This window comes from Erinaceus europaeus, chromosome 1 (genome assembly GCF_950295315.1).
Source record: "Erinaceus europaeus chromosome 1, mEriEur2.1, whole genome shotgun sequence".
NCBI lineage: Eukaryota > Metazoa > Chordata > Mammalia > Eulipotyphla > Erinaceidae > Erinaceus > Erinaceus europaeus.
Window position 1 is genome coordinate 79,076,019 of NC_080162.1, and position 19,856 is coordinate 79,095,874.

Sequence of the window (19,856 nt, forward strand, 5' to 3'; positions counted from 1 at the left end):
CACTGCAGTGGTTTCTAACTGACCCTCGCTGTCTCTGGTCCTTTGACATCAGTTTGTTCTATACATAAAACCAGATAATTACTTGGAAATATGGCCTTGATCTTCCATCTTCCCTTCTAATAGAACTTGCCCCTTTTTCAGTTTAGAAGGCCATCTAGTTCCTGACTCAGCCTCCAAACAAAGACCCAGTCTTCCTCTGTATATATTTCTTGACAATGAATTCATCTTTGACTATTACGGAGTTCTTTACAGTGAACTGAAACTATCCTCCCACATGATCACCCATTGGAGCTGAGTGGAATTCTACAGCCATCTCATCAGCAAGTTTGTGGTCAATGTTTAATGGGTTAGGTTATAGGTAGACTAGATGCTGAAGGGAACAAAAAGAGAAATTAAACATTAATTCTTCCATTAGAGAGTGTGAGGCTTTGATAGTCACAAAATTTTAATTTTATTAGATCTAAACAATAATACTGATAATAATAACAATTATTATTAGTATTATTATTATTGTCTTATCAGAGCACTGTTTAGCTATGGCTTATAATGGTGCAGAGGATTGAATCTGGGACCATGCATAGCCTTAGGCATTAGAGTCTGTTTGCATAACCATTATGCTATCTCCCCCACCCTCATTATTACTAGTTTTTAATTATTAGGACTTCACTGCTCCAGGTTGACTTTTTCAGGTTTAGAGAGAGATAAAAGAAGAGCTGCCATTGCACTAAAGTTTCTTCCAGTGCAGGAGGGGCTAGACTTGAATCTGGGTTACATATATGTCAAAGCAGACATCCTCCCAGGTGAGCTATCTTGCTGGCCCTAGACCTAAATAATAAGAAACAAATCAACCCCCCCTTTTTTGAATTTCTTTATTGGGGGATTAATGTTTTACGGTCGACAGTAAATATAATAGTTTGTACATGAATAACATTTCTTAGTTTTCTTTTTATTTATTTATTTTTTTATATTTTTGTATTACAGAATTACATGTCGACGGGGGTTTGTATCCACACCATTCCCACCACCAGAGTTCTGAATCTTCACTCTCCTCCACTGCAATCCACCACTAAAGTTCCCCTAAAGTTTTGGACATGGGCCAACCATCTTCTCTACAACTATCTGTCCACATTTATACATAGTTGCCCCTTCTTTTTCTGATTCCCATTTCTTAGTTTTCCACATAACAATACAACCCCCACTAGGTCCTCTCAAAACCCTTTTCTTTTTTTCTTTTTTTCCCTCCAGGGTTATTGCTGGGCTCGGTGCCTGCACCATGAATCCATCGCTCCTGGAGGCCTTTTTTCCCCCTTTTTGTTGCCCTAGTTGTTGCAGCCTCCTTGTGGTTATTATTGCCATTGTTGACGTTGCTTTGTTGTTGGATAGGACAGAGAGAAATGGAGAGAGGAGGGGAAGACAGAGAGAGAGGGGAGAGAAAGATAGACACCTGCAGACCTGCTTCACCGCCCGTGAAGCGACTCCCCTGCAGGTGGGGAGCCGGGGGCTCGAACCGGGATCCTTACTCCGGTCCCTGCGCTTTGCGCCATGTGCGCTTAACCCACTGCGCCACCGCCCGACTCCCTCAAAACCCTTTTCTATATAATAGTCATTCAGATGTTTGGAATGGAAACTGCTTGTTCACTCCCCTTCCTTTTTTTTTTTCCTCCTTTTCTTTTTGCAGCTGTATTTCATTGTTAAGCTTGAGGTTAGTTCAAATCTTTAAGAAGTAATTTTCACTTAAAATGTTTCTGATATGAATTCTTTTTGAAAAAAGTTATATTTATTTATTTATTTTTATTGCCACCAGGGTTATCACTGGGGCTGGCGACTATACAATGATCACACACCTCCTGGTGGCCATTTTTTCTTTTAAGATTACTTTTTTAAAAAATATTTTTTGTCGTATGCTTTACATTGGCTTGTTCTAGCCCTCCCCCTCCAAGAGAATTGGATGAGTCCTGTTAATTTCGCGGGCCTGCTTGGCCCCGCCCCAAGGGACCCTGGGAGAGGGCTGTGGGAACGAAGGTGTTGAATATACAGTGGTTGGGTTCGAGAACAGAGCATAGAGGCGATTTGAATCAAGAGAGGGGAAAGTGGGTTGTCATCAATTTTCACATACGAACGAGCAAGCCATGGAAGTAAGTTAACAGTATACACACTGTCAGAAAAAAGGTTGAAGGATTCTGGTACAGCTTTTAGTGCAAGAAAAACAGCATAAAGTTCTTTGTACTGAGGGGAATTATCAGGAAGCTCAGTAAAGAGAGGTTTAGGAGATTGTTTGTCTGGGTAATATATAAGGGCAGCAGCTCCCCTTTTTCCACCATCAGTAAAGATTGTAGGAGCAGAGGGAATGGGATCCCGAGAGAAAAGTTTAGGTGCTAGTAGAGGCAGAAGAGGTAAAGAAGCTATCAATTTATTAGAAGGAAAATGGTTATCTATTTGTCCTGGAAACCCCACGAAGCTTATGGCAAAGCGGGAATGATGGCGTATAAGCCACTCTGTATCTGTGAGAGAAAAGGGCAGAATGATTAAATCCGGTTCTTTCCCTAAGACCTGCACAGACCTGTTTCTCCCTTGGCGAACCATGAATGCTAACGCATCTATCTCAGTGAGGAGTCTTGGAGCTCCTCCTACTGGCGTGTGAAGCCATTCGAGAACCCCATGGTCTTGCCACAGTGCCCCTACTACTGTGGGGGTGGAGTTGAAGATTAGAAGGTTTACTGGAGAGGAGGGGGAGAATCGAACAAGGTGCATGTCCTGGACGGCCTGGTTAACCCTTTCCAGTGCCAAGGAGGCCTCGGGAGTTAACTTACGTTTTGAAGAGGGCTGTTTGTTTCCTTTCAACAGGTCAAACAGTGGTTGGAGGCAGCTTGTGGGCAGATAGAGATACTGCCTAAGCCAATTTAAATTTCCTAGAAAACTTTGTAAAGAAGCAAGAGTAAGGTTAGAAGGGAAGGTAACATTAGGTTTTAAGGGACGAATTTGCGTTAGAGAAATCTCTGAACCTAGGAAGGATATTGGAGGGATTAGCTGTATCTTCTCAGGGGCTACATTAAGGCCGCTTTTCTTTAATGCAGGAATGAGAAAATCACGTAAGGCATAGAGATCTGTATCTGATTTTCCCCATATTAAAATATCATCTGTATAATGAAAAATATTAAGGCCCTTATGAATATATGGGACAAGGGCAGATTTAACAGCCTCCTGACAAATTGTAGGACTATTGGCCATACCCTGGGGCAGCACCACCCATTCAAATCTGTCAGCGGGGCTGGCATTATTAATAGACGGAACAGAGAAGGCAAAACGTTTACAATCTCGCGGATGCAAGGGGATAGAGAAAAAACAATCTTGTATATCAATAGCTATGATTGGAATTCCCGTGGGAATTGCAGAAGCAAGAGGCAAACCCCTTTGGGGGGAGCCCCAGACCTGCATGGTTTTATTTACTGCACGGAGATCTTGAAGGAGGCGCCATTTTCCCGAGCGCTTTTTAATCACAAAGACAGGAGTATTCCATGGGCTTCGAGAATGACGAATGTGTCCCAAGGACAACTGCTCTCGGACGAGCTCTTTTAAAATTTTTAGCTTATCCCTAGGTAAAGGCCACTGTTCCACCCAGACAGGCTCATTAGAAAGCCAGCTTAAGCGGGGTGTTTGGCTACGAACAGTGGCATTTAGTATTGGGGGTGCTGAATAGACCTGGTATCGCGGGAATGAGTTTTACGCTCTGCAGAGGCGTCTGTGGATATCCTAACATTAAGACACTCCAGAAGATCCCTGCCCAGTAAGTTGGTGCTAATATTAGCTACCAAAGGGCGGAAGTGTCCAGTAGAACCTTCTGGGTCTTCCCACATAAGCGAGTCTCGTGTGCAAAATGCTCTTGTCATCCCTCCTATTCCATGTAAACTGGGTCCAGGGATGAGTTCCCAATCTTGGGGAACCTCTTCTTGCCTTAAAATCGTCTTTGCTGCCCCCGTGTCAATCAAAAATTTAAAAGGAATATTGCCAATCTTTACTGTCATAGAAGGGTGACCTTGTTCTAAAACAGGAGTGGTCCACAAAATCTCAGGCCCCGAATTTGTACCATTCAGGGGCGAACCATCTTTATGAAATTGGGACCAACAATCTCTCTTCCAATGAAACCCCTTACGACATCTTGGACAAACAGTACGTGGTCTCTGGCTCCCTGACTGAAAGCGGGGTTGCTCTGGCTGGAGGCGTGGTTTCCCTGACTGGAGGCGTGGTCGCAACTTATCAGGACATTGGTTACGCCAATGTCCTTGGCGACCGCACTGAAAGCAGGCCCCGTTTTGCTTACGTGGGGCAACTGCATAGACCTGCGTCGTAGCGGGTGTCCCATAATTGCCTGATGTAAGCTCCTGTGTCGCTAGAATCCAATTATCTGGGTGTAGGTGTTTAAGATTAAGGCATACCTGACGGAATTGTGGTGTCATGCCTTCCCAGACAATAGAGCGCAGGAGTAGTGTGCGGACGTCAGGATTATAAACCTTTCTCTCTAAGCTTCTCTTCACCCTTGAGATGAAGCTCGCCAATGACTCATCAGAGCCTTGGTGAAAAGAGTTAATGGGAGCTGATGGATCTACATCAGGTGTGGTCACCCTTTCCCATGCTTGTGTTGCACAGATGCGTACCTGTTCAAAATAACCAGTTGGAAACCTGGCTTCTGCCTGCTGAGCTCCAGATTCATAAGCTCCTGCTCCAAACAAAGCATCAGAATTCCATTCTATCTGTTTGTTACTATTTTCCTGCGATTGCCTAGAGCACTCATCGCGGAAACATGCCTGCCACTGAAGATAGAGAGGGTCTGGGAGTGCAGCACGAGCCAGTTCTTTCCAGTCTTGTGGTGTATTTAAATGCTGGTAAAAGCTTCTCAAAACGGACTTGGTCCATGGAGAGTGCATACCGTCCTCCCTGACTGCTTGCCTGAGCGTTCCAAGTTCTTTCGAGGAATATGGCTGCCACGGCTGAGGGTTTTGTTTAGAAGGGGCCAAGTTTACCGGGAATGTGTGGATTTGGTCCGGTGGCGCGGGAGAGGGAGCTACAGAAGTGGAAAGTTCAGTAGAAACTGCTGTAGTGGCTGCAGGGGAGACTAAACGCATATCTACGGGGACGGAGCTCCCGGGGTGGACTGCACATGGTTTAAAATCCTTAAATGCTGAAAAAATATCCTTTAGCTCTCGTATCTCTGCCACTAGATCTCTTAATGGTGATGTATCAGCAGGGGGCGGGGTCAGGGACGAGGAAGCCTCAGGCGGAGCTGAAACCGCGGCAGCAGGGGCCGGGGGCGGGGTCAGGAAAATGGAAGCTGCAGGCGGAGCTGAAACTGGGACAGCAGGGGCAGGGGCGGGGTTCAGGAACGCAGAAGCTGCAGGCAGAGTTGAAACCGCGGAGGCAGGGGCCGTGGGCGAAGCTGAAACCGGGACGGAAGGGGCAGGGTTCAGGAACGCAGGTGGAGCTGAAACCGGGATGGAAGGGGCGGGGTTCAGGAACGCAGGCGCCTCAGGCGGAGCTGAAACGGAAGCTGAAACCGGGACGGAAGGGGCAGGGTTCAGGAACGCAGGCGTAGCTGAAACCTGAACGGCGGAAGGGGGTGGGGTCAGAGGAGGAGCGTCCGAACACGTGTGCGTGTCTGTGGGAACAGAATTCTTGGGTTTAGCCGCTGATCGCTTAGGATGTCTAAGTCTTAAGCACATGTGATTTAACTCTCGTACCTCAGCCTCAAGGTCACTTATCCTTATGGCATACCACGTTTTACATATCTTGAAAGTGGCGACCACAGTTAAAAAAATCCAAGGGGTAGCGAAAATTAAACCTTTTATGACAGCGGGAATCTGTCCCAGGTCAAGAAATAATGACTGGGACACCTCCTCATAAAACGAGAAATTTCCCATAGTGGAGGGAAACGCGGGGCCACAGAAGTGGGCGGATGCCACTTACCTGTGTCTGGGCGGTTTCGGAGACCTCAGGCCGGGCGTGGTGTGGGTACGGAACACGATGGGCGCCAGATGTTGTTGAGGTGGTCTGGTGTCGGGCTGCACCGCGGAGAAGAGAGCGGACGTCCAGAGCAAAGGGGTACACAGATCTTTATACGCAGAGATTTGTGCAGAGATCGCAACCTGCAATTCCTAGAAGTGGAGCTGCGCGGGAAGCCACCTCCAGATGGTGAACCCTCCCCCCAACAACTAAGACAGTACAGACTTAAATTCGTGTTTAAAATGACATGTCTTCGTAACAAAGGTTTCTCTCCTTGTGTATTAATGACCATGTTTATGTGTATGTTTAAAGTTTGGTAAACAGTAGCTTTAAGGCTAAATTCTTACTAGTCAAAGTTAAATGTAAAAAGGTTTTCAATATAATTCTCATAAAGATAAAAATTAACTTACATTTAAAGTCTGAGGTAAAAATTAGTTAACAATCAATATATTTTAACTAAGTTGGTCTAAACAAAAGGTTAAATAGACTTGTTGATATGTAAAACACTACCTTCTCTATTAGAAATGCTAGATCGCACAATGGCTATGCTAATTATTCTCATGCCTGAGGTTTCCTCTCCGGCCCACACCTAGGGTGTGTCTCCATCTTGAATGGGTGTAACAAAAGGTTAAAAGACGTTGTTGATATGTAAAAGTCTCAAATTCCTTCTCTATTAGAAACGTTGGATCCTGCAGTAGATAAGCTAATAACAAGTTTTGTTTCATAGTAAGTAAGTTGCAGCCAGCTGCCTGTGGGACCCTAGGCCATTCCCCGCCCCCATGCAATTGCCCGGTCGAGGCAAGTAGCCCCCCAGAGGCAAGAAATGTTTTTTTTTTTCAGATATGGCCCCCTCAGGCCTTCCCTTGGCAACATGCTGGTTTTTGTTATATATGTTTCTGTTCACCCCACACCCTTGATACTATAGTCATTTAGTTAAAAAGAAAAGGGGGAATTGTCATATGCTTTACATTGGCTTGTTCTAGCCCTCCCCCTCCAAGAGAATTGGATGAGTCCTGTTAATTTCGCGGGCCTGCTTGGCCCCGCCCCAAGGGACCCTGGGAGAGGGTTCCGGAGTCCGAGAGTTCCTGAGTTCCCCAGTGACAGAGTTCCTGAGGTCCGGAGTTCGAGAGTGCGAGGGTGTGAGAGTTTCAGAGTTCGAGAGTAAGAGAGGGTTCCTGAGTCCGAGAGTTCTTGAGTTCCTGAGTTCGAGAGTTTCAGGGTTACAGAGTAAGAGAGAGTGCCAGAGAGACAGAGTTCCTGGGTTCCTGAGTTCGAGAGTTTCTGGGTTACAGAGTAAGAGAGAGTCCCAGTGTGCCAGAGTTTCAGAGGGTTCCCGAGTACGAGAGTTGGAGAGTTCCTGAGTTCGAGAGTAAGGGAGAGTGCTTGCGCCGCCGCAAAGAGACAGCGGAGTTCTGTTTGGTGATTAGTTTGTCTTAGTTTATGAATAGTTCCTCCTGAATAAAGAAATACAGCTGCCCTGCCTAGCCGTTGTCTCCGCGTCTCTGTTACCCGCCCGCGAAGCCAACCCGGCCGGCAAGAGCCTCCGAATTTTAACAACAAATGGCGCCCACGTGGACCTGACCTGCGCATCTCTCAGATAAGTAAAGACAATTTGGCTACCTATGCACGATGGCCTTCTCTTCTGCTTGTGAAGAGATCTCCAAAGGCCTCTGCTCTTTCTTCACGAGACTGTTTTGCTGTTTCTGGAACATTTATCTCTGGACCACTCTGTGGTTTCCACTCGCTCGGGCGAACTCAGAACAGCCAGCGGGAAGAGCCAGCGGGCGGGAGGCGAGGCGCGGAGCTGCTGTTTCCACCTGGTCAAACAGCCAGCCAGCCGGCTGCGCCCAGACAACCCCGCGCACCGCGCCCGCAGCCCCGCAGCCCCGCAGCCTGCAGGAGGCCTACGCCACCATGCAAGAGCCCAATGCCAGCACGCTAGAGCCCGATGCCAACATGCTGGAGCCCGATGCCAACATGCTGGAGCCCGATGCCAACATGCTGGAGCCCGATGCCAGCACGCTAGAGCCCGATGCCAACATGCTGGAGCCCGATGCCAACATGCTGGAGCCCGATGCCAACATGCTGGAGCCTGAGGCCAGCCCACAGGAGCCGGCTCTCCACCGCGTGGTGCAGGGCACTGGACGCTTGATCCCTCCACGCTGCTCGGCCACTGCAAACAGGGCAGCAGACATGGCAGGGCCATGGGGCAGGGCCGCGGCGGCCTATCATGGCCGCCACCCCTGGGCACCTAGGCCCACGCCTTCTACAAAGATGGCCTGCCTGCCCTCTTTCTATGAATTCTGGAACCATCCCGGGCCTCCCGGACCCCCGGGCTCCCTGCCGAAACTGGGCACACGAGATCTCCAGCCGCCGGTCCGGTCTGAAGGCAGACAAGCTGGAGTACGCAGAGATTCGTGCAGAGATCGCAACCTGCAATTCCTAGAAGTGGAGCTGCGCGGGAAGCCACCTCCGGATGGTGAACCCCCCCCCCCAACAACTAAGACAGTACAGATTTAAATTCGTGTTTAAAATGACATGTCTTCGTAACAAAGGTTTCTCTCCTCGTGTATTAATGACTATGTTTATGTGTATGTTTAAAGTTTGGTAAACAGTAGCTTTAAGGCTAAATTCTTACTAGTCAAAGATAAATGAAAAAGGTTTTCAACGTAATTCTCATAAAGATAAAAATTAATTTACATTTAAAGTCTGAGGTAAAAATTAGTTAACAATCAATATATTTCAACTAAGTTGGTCTAAACAAAAGGTTAAATAGACTTGTTGATATGTAAAACACTACCTTCTCTATTAGAAATGGTAGATCGCACAATGGCTATGCTAATTATTCTCATGCCTGAGGTTTCCTCTCCCGCCCACACCTAGGGTGTGTCTCCATCTTGAATGGGTGTAACAAAAGGTTAAAAGACGTTGTTGATATGTAAAAGTCTCAAATTCCTTCTCTATTAGAAATGTTAGATCGTGCAGTAGATATGCTAATAACAAGTTTTGTTTCATAGTAAGTAAGTTGCAGCCAGCTGCCTGTGGGACCCTAGGCCGTTCCCCGCCCCCATGCAAATGCCCGTCGAGGCAAGTAGCCCCCCAGAGGCAAGAAATGTTTTTCTTTTTTCAGATATGGCCCCCTCAGGCCTTCCCTTGGCAACATGCTGGTTTTGGTTATATATGTTTCTGTTCACCCCACACCCTTGATACTATAGTCATTTAGTTAAAAAGAAAAGGGGGAATTGTCGTATGCTTTACATTGGCTTGTTCTAGCCCTCCCCCTCCAAGAGAATTGGATGAGTCCTGTTAATTTCGCGGGCCTGCTTGGCCCCGCCCCAAGGGACCCTGGGAGAGGGTTCCGGAGTCCGAGAGTTCCTGAGTTCCCCGAGTGACAGAGTTCCTGAGTTCCGGAGTTCGAGAGTGCGAGGGTGCGAGAGTTTCTGAGTTCGAGAGTAAGAGAGGGTTCCTGAGTGCCAGAGTTCCTGGGTTCCTGAGTTCCAGAGTAAGAGAAAGAGTGCTTGCGCCGCTGCAAAGAGAGCAGAGTTCTGTTTGGTGATTAGTTTGTCTTAGTTTATGAATAGTTCCTCCTGAATAAAGAAATACAGCTTCCCTGCCCAGCCGTTGTCTCCGCGTCTCTGTTACCCGCCGTGAAGCCAGCCCACCCGACCAGAGCCTTCCGAAATTTTAACAACAATTTTTTATTTTATTTATTTACTTACTTATTTATTTTTTAACCAGAGCACTACTCAGCTCTGGTTTATGGTGGTGCCAGAGACTGAACCTCAGACTTTGGAGCCTCAGGCATGAGAGTCTCTTTGCATAACCATTATGCTATCTACCCCGCTGCCCCTTTTTTAAAACATCTATTTACTAGCAAGAGAGAGAGAGCGAGAGCGAGAGCAAGAGCGAGAGAGCGAGAGAGCGAGAGAGAGAGAGAGAGAGAGAGAGAGAGAGGATGTAAGAGAAAGAGAACATCAGAGTATCACTCTGGTACATGCAATCCCGGGGATTGAACTTTGACCTTATTCTTGAAAGTCCAAGGTTTTATCCACTATGCTACCTCCTGGGCCACTAATATAGATTCTTTCTATTCTATATTTTGGGCACTGGGTCATTTAGAACTGTGCTGTCCTAAATGGCATTCCAAGTTCCATGTGTTAAAGGCTTTTTTTTTTTTTTTTGAACAAGGTACCACTAAACTCAGACATAGTTCTATGTAAGTACCGTGCACTAACCTATTGCAAGACTGGAGTTCCAGTGCCAGTAAACTCTATGGGTGGTGCCATGAATGGAAACTGGGGCCTCTCCTCAAGCCCTTTGTGCTACCACTCTATCTTGGTCTAAAACCAAATAAAATAAAAATTTAATTTCTCAGTTGTACTAGCCACACTTCAAGTGTTCAACAACCTCAGATGGCTAGTCTGTATATTAGCAGACAGCAGAGGATTAGAACCTTTCCATCATGGCATAAAGTTCTGGGGATTGCTCTGGTTTGGATGAAGGGCATGAGCTTACATTTATTCTGTGTAACACCTCATCTTGTTAGTTCCAGTTCAGCCCCTAGGATTGCTGAGGCCTTTTGGAAATTAATTTTGGTTTCAGGATTGTTTGTTGTCCCTCCTAGCTTCACGACAGCTGTAGAATTGATAAGTGTCTCGTGCTTTCCTGTTCTCCATCTAAAACCACTGATAAAAATGCCCGGCACTGCAGAGGAGGCTGCAACCCAGCTCTGCACAAAGCACCAGGAACTCCAGCTCATTGTAGCAGTCCTGTAATACATCACTTTATCATATTTGGCAGGTTTAGTTTATTTATTTATTTAGTTTATTTATTATTTAAAAAATATTTATTTATTCCCTTTTGTTGCCCTTGTTTTATTGTTGTAGCTACTGTTGTTGTTGTTATTGATGTCATCATTGTTGGATAGGACAGGGAGAAATGGAGAGGAGGGGAGAGAAAGACAGACACCTGCAGACCTGCTTCACTGCCTGTGAAGTGACCCCCCTGCAGGTGGGGAGGGGCGGGGTTGGGACTCAAACAGGATCCTTTCACCAGTTCTTGCGCTTTGCGCCACCTGCACTTAACCGGTGGCACTACTGCCCAACCCCCTGTATTTTATTTATTTTTACAAATTCAAGGTTTGTGGCGAGTTGGTATCTAGCTAATACATCGTTATTTTTCCAACATCAGTAGCTCACTTTGTGTCTGTGTCATTTCTTTTTTTAAGAATTAATGTTATTGTATACTTAATGGACTATACAGCATAGTGCAAATATAACATGCATTTTGAAAGGAATTTATGTGACTTGCTTTATTGCAATACTCTTTATTAGTGTGGTCTGGAACTGAACCTACAATATTTCTGAGGTGTGTTTGTAGTTTAACAAATGAGGCCTACGTATGGGACCAAGTATCTTGGGCAGGGAGGACATACAGGCACATACAGGTAGAATTCTGCTGTGGTCAGTGCTCTGGTAATTCAAACACCTTTGCCTCTGGGTTGCTTCTCTCTGGCCTGTGGTAGTTAAAACTACAAGCTGAGAATCAGTTCCCAGGTTTGAATCCTGCTGTGCACTTTTACACAGTATGTCATACCTTTGTGTTTCAGTTTCCTATATGTGAAGCAGAATGAGAATAAATTCTATTCCATCTTATTTTGACAGTAAATGAGTTAATGCAAAAATCTCAGCATACTGTCAGAAATAGTGTCCCATATCCCTTCGTTATCATCAATTTGTATTTGTAACTACTATAATTCCCCTTCCTGAGCAAATCCTGGTGGCCCGGTCTGGCCTCCCCTGGCTCTGCTTTAATTTGTGCACATCCTTGGAGGCCCAAACTGGGTTCCACTCCTAAGTTTCCTATGTTCTTAGCTGTTCACTGGGTACTTAGTACTCTATAATGGAAGGTAGAGCAATACAGGGAAGAACTTGGATTGTTGCCGGGCTCAGGCTAGGTTCTGCGCTGTCCAGGATACACTTCACATCTGCAGAATGGGATGGTTATAGCTGACACACAGGACCCTCGTCATGGTTAAGGGAGACAAAGTGGGTGAAAGCTCCTGCACTTGCAGGACTCTATAGAAGTTTGGTTTTGTCCCACACACCACAAGTGTCCAGCAGTTCCCCATCCCACCACATTCTCAATGTTTTCTATTTAGTGTCTGACAAAGGAGGTCAGGTTCGTTATCCCGCGCATTTCTGGAGGTCTCAGCCCTGGTCCAGGAGCCCTGGGACAGGAATTCCCTCTGTCTGTTCATCTGTGGAATGGGGACACCTAGCCTGTGCCCCACCTTCGCCTGGCTGCCCCCTCTGGCTGACTGAAGTTGGGTTGGTTCCTCCTCCCGGGGCCTCTGCTCCAAGGACCTGAGGAGCTCCTCTGAGGGCCTCAGAGCTTCCAAGACCTACGGAAACAGTTAGACTCTGCACGAGCCTGCGCCCGGCCAGGGTAGGCGGCGGGGTTCCGCACCTCCGGAGGTCGTGCCCCCAGAGATTCGGGAGCAGGGAGGGCGGCGCAGCGGGCGGCTGGAACAATGGGAGGGCGGTGGGGGGCGGGTGGGGGCGGGTGGGGGCGGGTGGGCGCGGCCAGGTCGGGGCTGGGGGGGCGGTGGCACGGAGCGAGCCGGGGACACCCGGGCGTCCCAGCCCTGGAAGCCGAAGGAGGGAGGTGGACGCGGGGACGCGGGCAGGCGGCGAGCTGGGTCTCCTCCTTGTGCCCGCGCGGCCGCAGCCCCGGCCCGGGAGTCTGCGGGGCCCAGGTAGGCGCGGAGTGCGGGCCACGTGGGGCGGGCGCGGCCCCTCCTCCACCTCCCCGGGCAGCGCAGCTCCTCCCGGCCAGGCCCCCGCCTCCCTCCCCGCTGTCGGCGCTTCGCTCCCGGCCGGCAGCTGCCTGGGCGGCGGAGCTCGCCTGTTCGCAGGGATCTGGCGGGCGGGGAGCAGGGCCGCGGGCGCGGGGGGCGGCGGGGAGGGGGCTTAGTGCCGCGGGAGGGAGCGGGCGAGCGGGCATTTCTGCGCAGCTCCAGCGTGCCGGCAGCCTGCCGGTGGTCGCAGGACAAGCGGACAGGGGACAGACAGCGTTCGGAAGCCGCGCAGCCTCCAGGTCAGCTACCCCCCTCATACCCCCCCCCCCGCGGCCCCCGAGGTCCTGCCTCGACCTCTGGGCTCACGCGCGCTTGTGTATGTGTGTGTGTGTGTATGTGTGTATGTGTGTGTGTGTGTGTAAGAGAGAGAGAGAGAGAGACAGACAGACAGACAGACACAGACAGGGCTCCAGCGTCTGTTTGTCCCAGTCCTCCAGCATTGACAGACTGTCGGACGGGCTCCGGGGCACTAGACACCACCCTGGCCCAGGAGACATAGCCCTGCCCGGAGCCCCTGGCCTGAGTCCCCGCTTTTGGGCGCCAGCGCCCCTGTGTGTCGCGGGTGCGGGTGTGAGCTGGGCGTGAGCGCGGGTGCCCGCGGGTCTGTGCAAGCGGATACTGGGCGCGAGCGCGCGTGCGTGTGCGCTTGTGTGTGTGTGTGCGTGTGTCCTAGAGAGGGTGTGTCTGGCTGTTGCTACATCTGGATGTGCGTGTGTGCCGGCAGCTTCGCCTGTGGCTGTGCGTGTGGCCGTGCGGGCGCCGGTGTGAGTCCCCGCGTGTGCGCGTGTGAGGCGGGTGTGTACCGGGCAGCCCCAGCGTGCGTGTGAGCGGCTTTGTCTCCACCGCCGCCGCGGGGGAAGGGGTGGGGACGGCGGCCGGGCTGCGGCCTTTGGGAGCTGGGACCCGGGCGGGCGCGGGCGGAGACTCCTTGTGGGCAGGTGGGCGGCCACACCCCGGGGCCCTGGGGCTAGAGCCGCCCGACCCAGCCGGAGCGAGGGCGTGTCCCGCCGGGAGCCAGCGAGAGAGCGAGAGAGCGAGAGAGCGAGAGAGCGAGAGAGCGAGAGAGCGAGAGAGCGAGAGAGCGAGAGAGCGAGAGAGCGAGAGAGCGAGAGAGCGAGAGAGCGAGAGAGCGAGAGAGCGAGAGAGCGAGAGAGCGAGAGAGCGAGTAGGGAAGCAGGTGGGTGTGGGTTTGTGGCAGCGGCCACAGCGGTTCCCGGGAGGGTGACCCAGCCGGTTCACGGATCCATTTCCTGTGTGTTTGTGTGTTTGTGGGGGGGGAGGCAGTCTCTCAGAACCAGACACAGCCTGGCTAAGTCAGCACCCCACCCCCACCCGGCGAGGACTCCGGATGTGGAGGTACACCTTGGGAACCCCCAAAAGAGGCTAGATCTTAAAGAGCGGCTCCCCCTCCCCGCCCTTTCCAGGAATCCCCCTCAGGAGACCTCTACCTTGAGAGCGATCTCTGGGTGTGACTAGATCCTTTTCCCCATACATTGGTGCATTTGTAGATCTGAAGTCTGCCTGTCTTTTCCTCGTGTATTTCTTTTGCACTGGGGTGCATAGGCTTAACAGTGACAATATATCTCTCGATATATATGTGTTTAATAGTATACTTGTTTTTGTGTACAAAGCTGTTTGTATATCAGTGACTCTGTCCATGTGGGTTTGTAAGAGAAGTGGCATTGGTAAGTGGCATGTAAGAGAAGAGCTTATTGCCAGCTGGAAAAGGTTAGAACATTTCTAACTCCACTGTTTTAAAGAAAAAAAAAAAACTGGATGGAAAAGGTAGTCTTTTTTCATTGTGAGTTTCAGATGCTGGTTCAGAAATGTAGGTACATTGGACTACAGTAGAAACAAGGATAGAGGGAAGAAACGAGACTCATAGGAGGAAGGAACTGTTCTGAAAGAAGGATCTCCAAATGCTAGAATTCTTTCACTAGTTACCTTTCTTCTCTTCTGTAACTTCACCTCCCCCTCTGCAGCTCAGCTTGCCAAGAGAAAAGTGTACAGGATATGGAGTGTAAAGGGAGGGTGCCAGAAGTGTAAAAGGAAGGAGGGTGGCTGGGTGATGGGATTGGAGGCCAATAGCAGATTTCTGCAACTTTTAGTATGTTTTCCTGCCAAAGGTAGCAGAAGCTGGGAGAAGGCTGACTTGCTGTCCTCTGCCTTAGACCCCCTTTTCAGTACCAGAAGGGATCCACCGGAAGCCCTAAAGTCTTATCCAGAGGCCTCTTGTTAATTCTGGTCAGACCTTTTATGTGCTTCGCTGTTCACTCATCACAGCAGTCGTGCTTATCAAGCTTCTCTTATTTAAAAGTCTAAAGGCCTGAGTCTCCGTTTCTCTGGTTGAGCAGTTAATGTCTGGATTCTGAGTCTTCCATGCCCCTTTCCTTGCTCAGAGGAATAGAGTGTGTCTTATTGTCACCCAGATTTTAACTTCTGACCTCCAAAAGATAATGGTTCCCTTTCATTCCATCTGATCCCTATACACTCTAGTCTAAATCATTGTGTGGTCACCCTACCTACAATAGCAGGATCACCTGTAACCTTGTGAGAAATACAGATTCCTGCAGGGGTCTTATGTCAGACCTGTGAATCAATAAATCTAGCGCCTCCATCTGTGTTTTGATGAATATAGGTGGTGCTGTTGCATTTCATAGAGCTCAGGAGGGGTGAAGACAGGGAATCTATAGGTTGAGAGCCCCCCCTTTGACCTCCCACACACATACCTGAAATAGCCTGAAGTCCTAACCTGGCAGGTAGGATTATATTTTCAGGTCCTAGGTCTTGTGATCTTTGATACATCCCTAGTCACTGAGTAGTACAATAACATGTTGAGTGCTCTGGGCAGTGAAAAGTGTGTGCTCTGGGCCAGGCATTTAAGTAGGAGGTTTCCCTTCCCTGCATACTTTCTCTCCCCTTCCTTCCTTCCTTCCTCCCTCCCTCCCTCCCTTCTTTCCTTCCTTCCTTCCTTCCTTCCTTCCTTCCTTCCTTCCTTCCTTCCTTCCTTTTTTGTTTCCAGGGTTATCGACGGGGCTTGGTGCCTGCACTATGAATCCACTGCTCCTAGAGGCTATTTTTTTCCCTTTTGTTGCTCTTGTTGTTTATCATTATTATTTTTGTTGTTGTTGGATAGGACAGAGAGAAATCAAGAGAAGACAGGAAGACAGAGGGGGGAGAGAAAAAGAGACTGCTGACCTGCTTCACCACTTGTGAAGTGACTCCACTGCAGGTGGGGAGCCAGGGGCTCGAACTGGGATCCTTATGCTAGTCCTTGTGCTTTGCACCATGTGTGCTTAACCTGCTGCACTACCACCTGGCCCTTTCTTTCTTTCCCTCTTTCTTCTTATATTTTTTTCCCTCTTCTTTTCTTTCTTTCTTTCCTCCTGCCACTGGAGTTATCCCTGGGACTCAGTGCCTCACTACTTAACTACACCCAATGGCCATTTTCCTGATAGAGGGTAAGAAACACAGAGAGAGAGATAAAGGGGAGAGAGGAGAGACACTGCAGCACTACTCACCGCCTGTGAGGCTTTCCCCCTGCAGGTGCTCCCATTCTGTGGCCCTAGACTCAAACCTAGGTCCTAATGCATGGTATTCTTTGTGCTTTACCTGGTTAGCCGAGTACAACTCAGCTCTGGCAAATGGTGGTGCTGGTGATTGAACCAAGGACTTCTGGGGCCTCAGATAGGCAAGTCTGATGTGCAAATTTTGTCCTGTCTCCCCAGCCCAGTTTCTCTACTTCCAACTTTGACCTATAAGACTTGCTTACCTCTCTAGAAACGATTCACTTCGGTCTTTAGGAATAGTAGGAGCTCTTCACCTCTGGGATTTTGCACATGCTGTTCCTTGTGTCTGCCACACTCTTCCTCTGCTTATTGACTTAGTTAACTCCCACTCTTCAGAGAGCAGCTCAGGTCACTTTCTCAGCAGGTCCTTTGCTGACTCCCTAGGCCAAGTCAGTTTTTTCCTGTTATTCTTTGTAGAGATTGCTGAATTTCGGAGCTCTTATAAGAGCTTGTAACTAACTATTCATGAGTTTGTTAGTTGTCTACCCTCACTGAACGGGAACTTGCTTGTCATTCTTATCATTGCTTATCATTGTCCCCAGTGCCTGCCTTATGACTGGTGTTCAATAAATGTGCTGAGTGGCTGTCTTGATAGAATGGGAGATGATACTAAATGATACCCAAAGTTTTCTTTCAGACCTTGAGAGGAAAGCAGGTCTGATATCTAAGATGTCTCAGACTTTCTTTCAAACAAAGATTTATTTATTTCGTCTGAGATGGGGTCTTTCACAGAGGAGAGGAAAAGATAGAGAAAGCAGAAGCAGGGATTGAATCAGGAGCCTCAGGCATGCCGGTCATATACTCAGTGGAGATGCTTTTTTTTTTTTCTTTTTTCTTTAACCTCCAAGGTTATTGCTGGGGCCCAGTGCCTGCACTATGAATCCACTGTCCCTGGTGGCATTTTTTTCCATTTTAGTGGATAGGACAGAGAGAGGTTGAGAAGGGATGGGGAGAAAGAGAAAGATAAACACCTGCAAACCTGGGTCGCCATTTGTGAAGCTTCCCCTTACAGGTGGGAAACTGGGGCTCAGACTTGGATCCTTGCTTGGGTCCTTGTGCTTAGTACTAGGTGCAGGTAACCAGGTGTGCCACTGATTGGCTCCCAGGTGTCATATTTTTTAAAGTAGATTATTATTATTATTCATTTTTCTACTGCCCTATCTCCTGGTCATAGATTTGAGTACCTAGTATGTGCCTGGGTCCGGGTCCATACTGAGCTCTGCTCTACTGGAGACAGGAGAAAGCTCTTCAGGATGCACAGCCAAGCTTGTTTTTTAAGTCTTCCTGGACTAGAATCCTGCAAGAATGAGAAGAGGAAGAACAACTGAGTGGAGAGATCAGGCTGACAAAATAGCTTACTTAAATAGTGTGCTACTTTGCCATGTACATAACCCAGCTTCAAATCAGGTCCCCACTGCATTGAAGGAAACTTCAGTACTGTGGTGTCTTTTCCTCTCTCTGCGTGTGTGTGTGTGTGTGTGTGTGTGTGTGTGTGTGTGTGTGTGTAAGGCAATCCAGAACAGTGAAGTCTGGGAGACAGCAACAAAAGAATAGAGAGATTTGCATCTATCTAGGATTCTTGCTTGTTTCCTCTTCTATAAAGGGAAGATAATGAGATGGATGGTGTACCTAGGACTGGTTATTAACACTGACTCTGCAGTCCTTTGGGTTTTGCAGGCTACTAGCTGGGTGAACTCAGACAAGTGATTTCATTTCTTCACTTTCTCTCTGAAAAAACAGGACCAATGATAGTATTTGTTTCTTAGGGTTATTTTGAGAATGAAATGAGATAAGTTACACACAATGCTGAGCACATAGTAAGTGTTTGGTAATGTTAGCACTCATTACAATGATGAGTATTCCACAATTTAAACATTTTTGAATGCCTTTGTGGTTGGGTCTAGGCCTACAGAAACAGGAATAAATGCAGCATTGTTCACAGATTGGGGTGTGGGGGTAGACATGTAAAAATCAGGGTGTGGCGTGGGGGAAAAGGAAGGCTTCATAGAGGAGAGAAGTAGTATTTAGTCTAGATTTTGTCTTCCATGTAATTGAAGAAGTTTGTCCAAAGGCACAAAGTATTGGGGACAGATGGGTGAGTGGCTGAGATAAGAAATTTAGGGCCAAATCTAGAAATGGCTAAAGGGCATAACCCAGACTGGGGAGTTAGGGAAGAGGATTAAGCTAGCCTGGCAGGATCAGATTTGCATTTCTAAAACAGCTTTCCAGGTGGTGTGAGGTGCTGGTTTTGGTGGAGAGGGAGGGCTGTTGACTGGGCTCTTAGGGCCTTTGGACCCAGTGGGGTAGATAGAGACCTAGAACACAGAAGGAACTCAGTTGATGGAATTCAGTCCAGTTTGGGTCTGGGAGGTGTCAAAGATGTTAGAACAGCTTCTTAAGAGCCCCTGGCTCCATTTAACCTCCAAGGCAGCCAGCCTAGTGAGTAGGAGTAAGTAAGTTGTGGTTTAAGCATCTGCTAGTCAATGGATCCACAGTGTATTCATTTTCATGGGTTGCTTAACAAGGTACCTCAATATAGGTGGCTTAAAACTGTAGAAATTTATTCTCTCATACTTCTGGAGCTAGAAGTCTGAAATCAAGGTATTGGCAAGGTTGGTTCTTTTTAAAAAATTTCTTTATTGGGGAATTAATGGTTTACAGTTGACAGTAAAATACAATAGTTTGTACATGCATAACATTTCCCAGTTTTCCACATAACAGTACAACTCCCACTAGGTCCAGGAAAAGTTTTTGTATCCAGGGTTATCGCTGGGGCATGGTGCCTGCACTACAAATCCACTGCTCCTGGAGGTTGTTTTTTCCCTTTTGTTGCCCTTGTTGTTTATCTTTGTTGTTATTATTGTTGTCGTTGTTGGATAGGACAGGGAGAAATTGAGAGAAGAGGGGAAGACAGAAAGGGGGAGAGAGAGAGATACCTGTAGACCTGCTTCACTGTTTGTGAAGTGACCCCTCTGCAGGTGGGGAGCCAGGGGCTCAAGCCAGGACCCCAACACGGTCCTTGTGTTTTGCACCATGTGTGCTTAACCTGCTGCGCTACCACTCAGCCCCTGAAAAGTTGGTTCTTAATTGAAGGCTCTAGGAGGCAAGTCTCCATGCCTCTCTTGGAGCTTCTGGTGGCTGCCAGCAATCCTTGGTGTTCCTAGGCTTGCAGCTGCATCAGCCTCTGTCATCACACTGGCGTTCTCCTACTCCTCCCTGTGTGTCTGTGTCTCCTCTTCTTATAAGATCAGTCCTTATATTGGATTTGGGACCCACCCTAATCTATTTTTAACAAATTGCAGCACAAAGGCTTCCCAAATAAGGTCACATTCTGAGATTCTAGGTAGATATAAATTGGGGGGAGGTGTGGTTCAGGAGCTAGTGCAGTGGGTAAAGCACAGGATCCTCAAGTATGAAGTCATGAATTTAGTCTT

General features: G+C 48.3%; 1 protein-coding gene across 3 annotated transcripts in view; it reads left to right on the forward strand.

Annotated features, from left to right (window-relative positions):
- The window catches only part of EPB41L1 (erythrocyte membrane protein band 4.1 like 1), a 212,675-nt gene that overhangs the window by 39,220 nt on the left and 153,599 nt on the right, over positions 1 to 19,856 (forward strand). The window contains exons 1-2 of one of the 3 annotated variants that reach the window (XM_016186133.2): positions 12,610 to 12,751; positions 13,010 to 13,092. The exons of 1 other annotated variant lie outside the window; for it this stretch is intronic. The gene's annotated coding sequence lies outside the window, so the exon portion shown is untranslated. Of the gene's footprint in view, positions 1 to 12,609; positions 12,752 to 13,009; positions 13,093 to 19,856 lie in introns of those variants that run through there. One more of the 3 variants, XM_060189324.1, reaches the window with a different exon arrangement.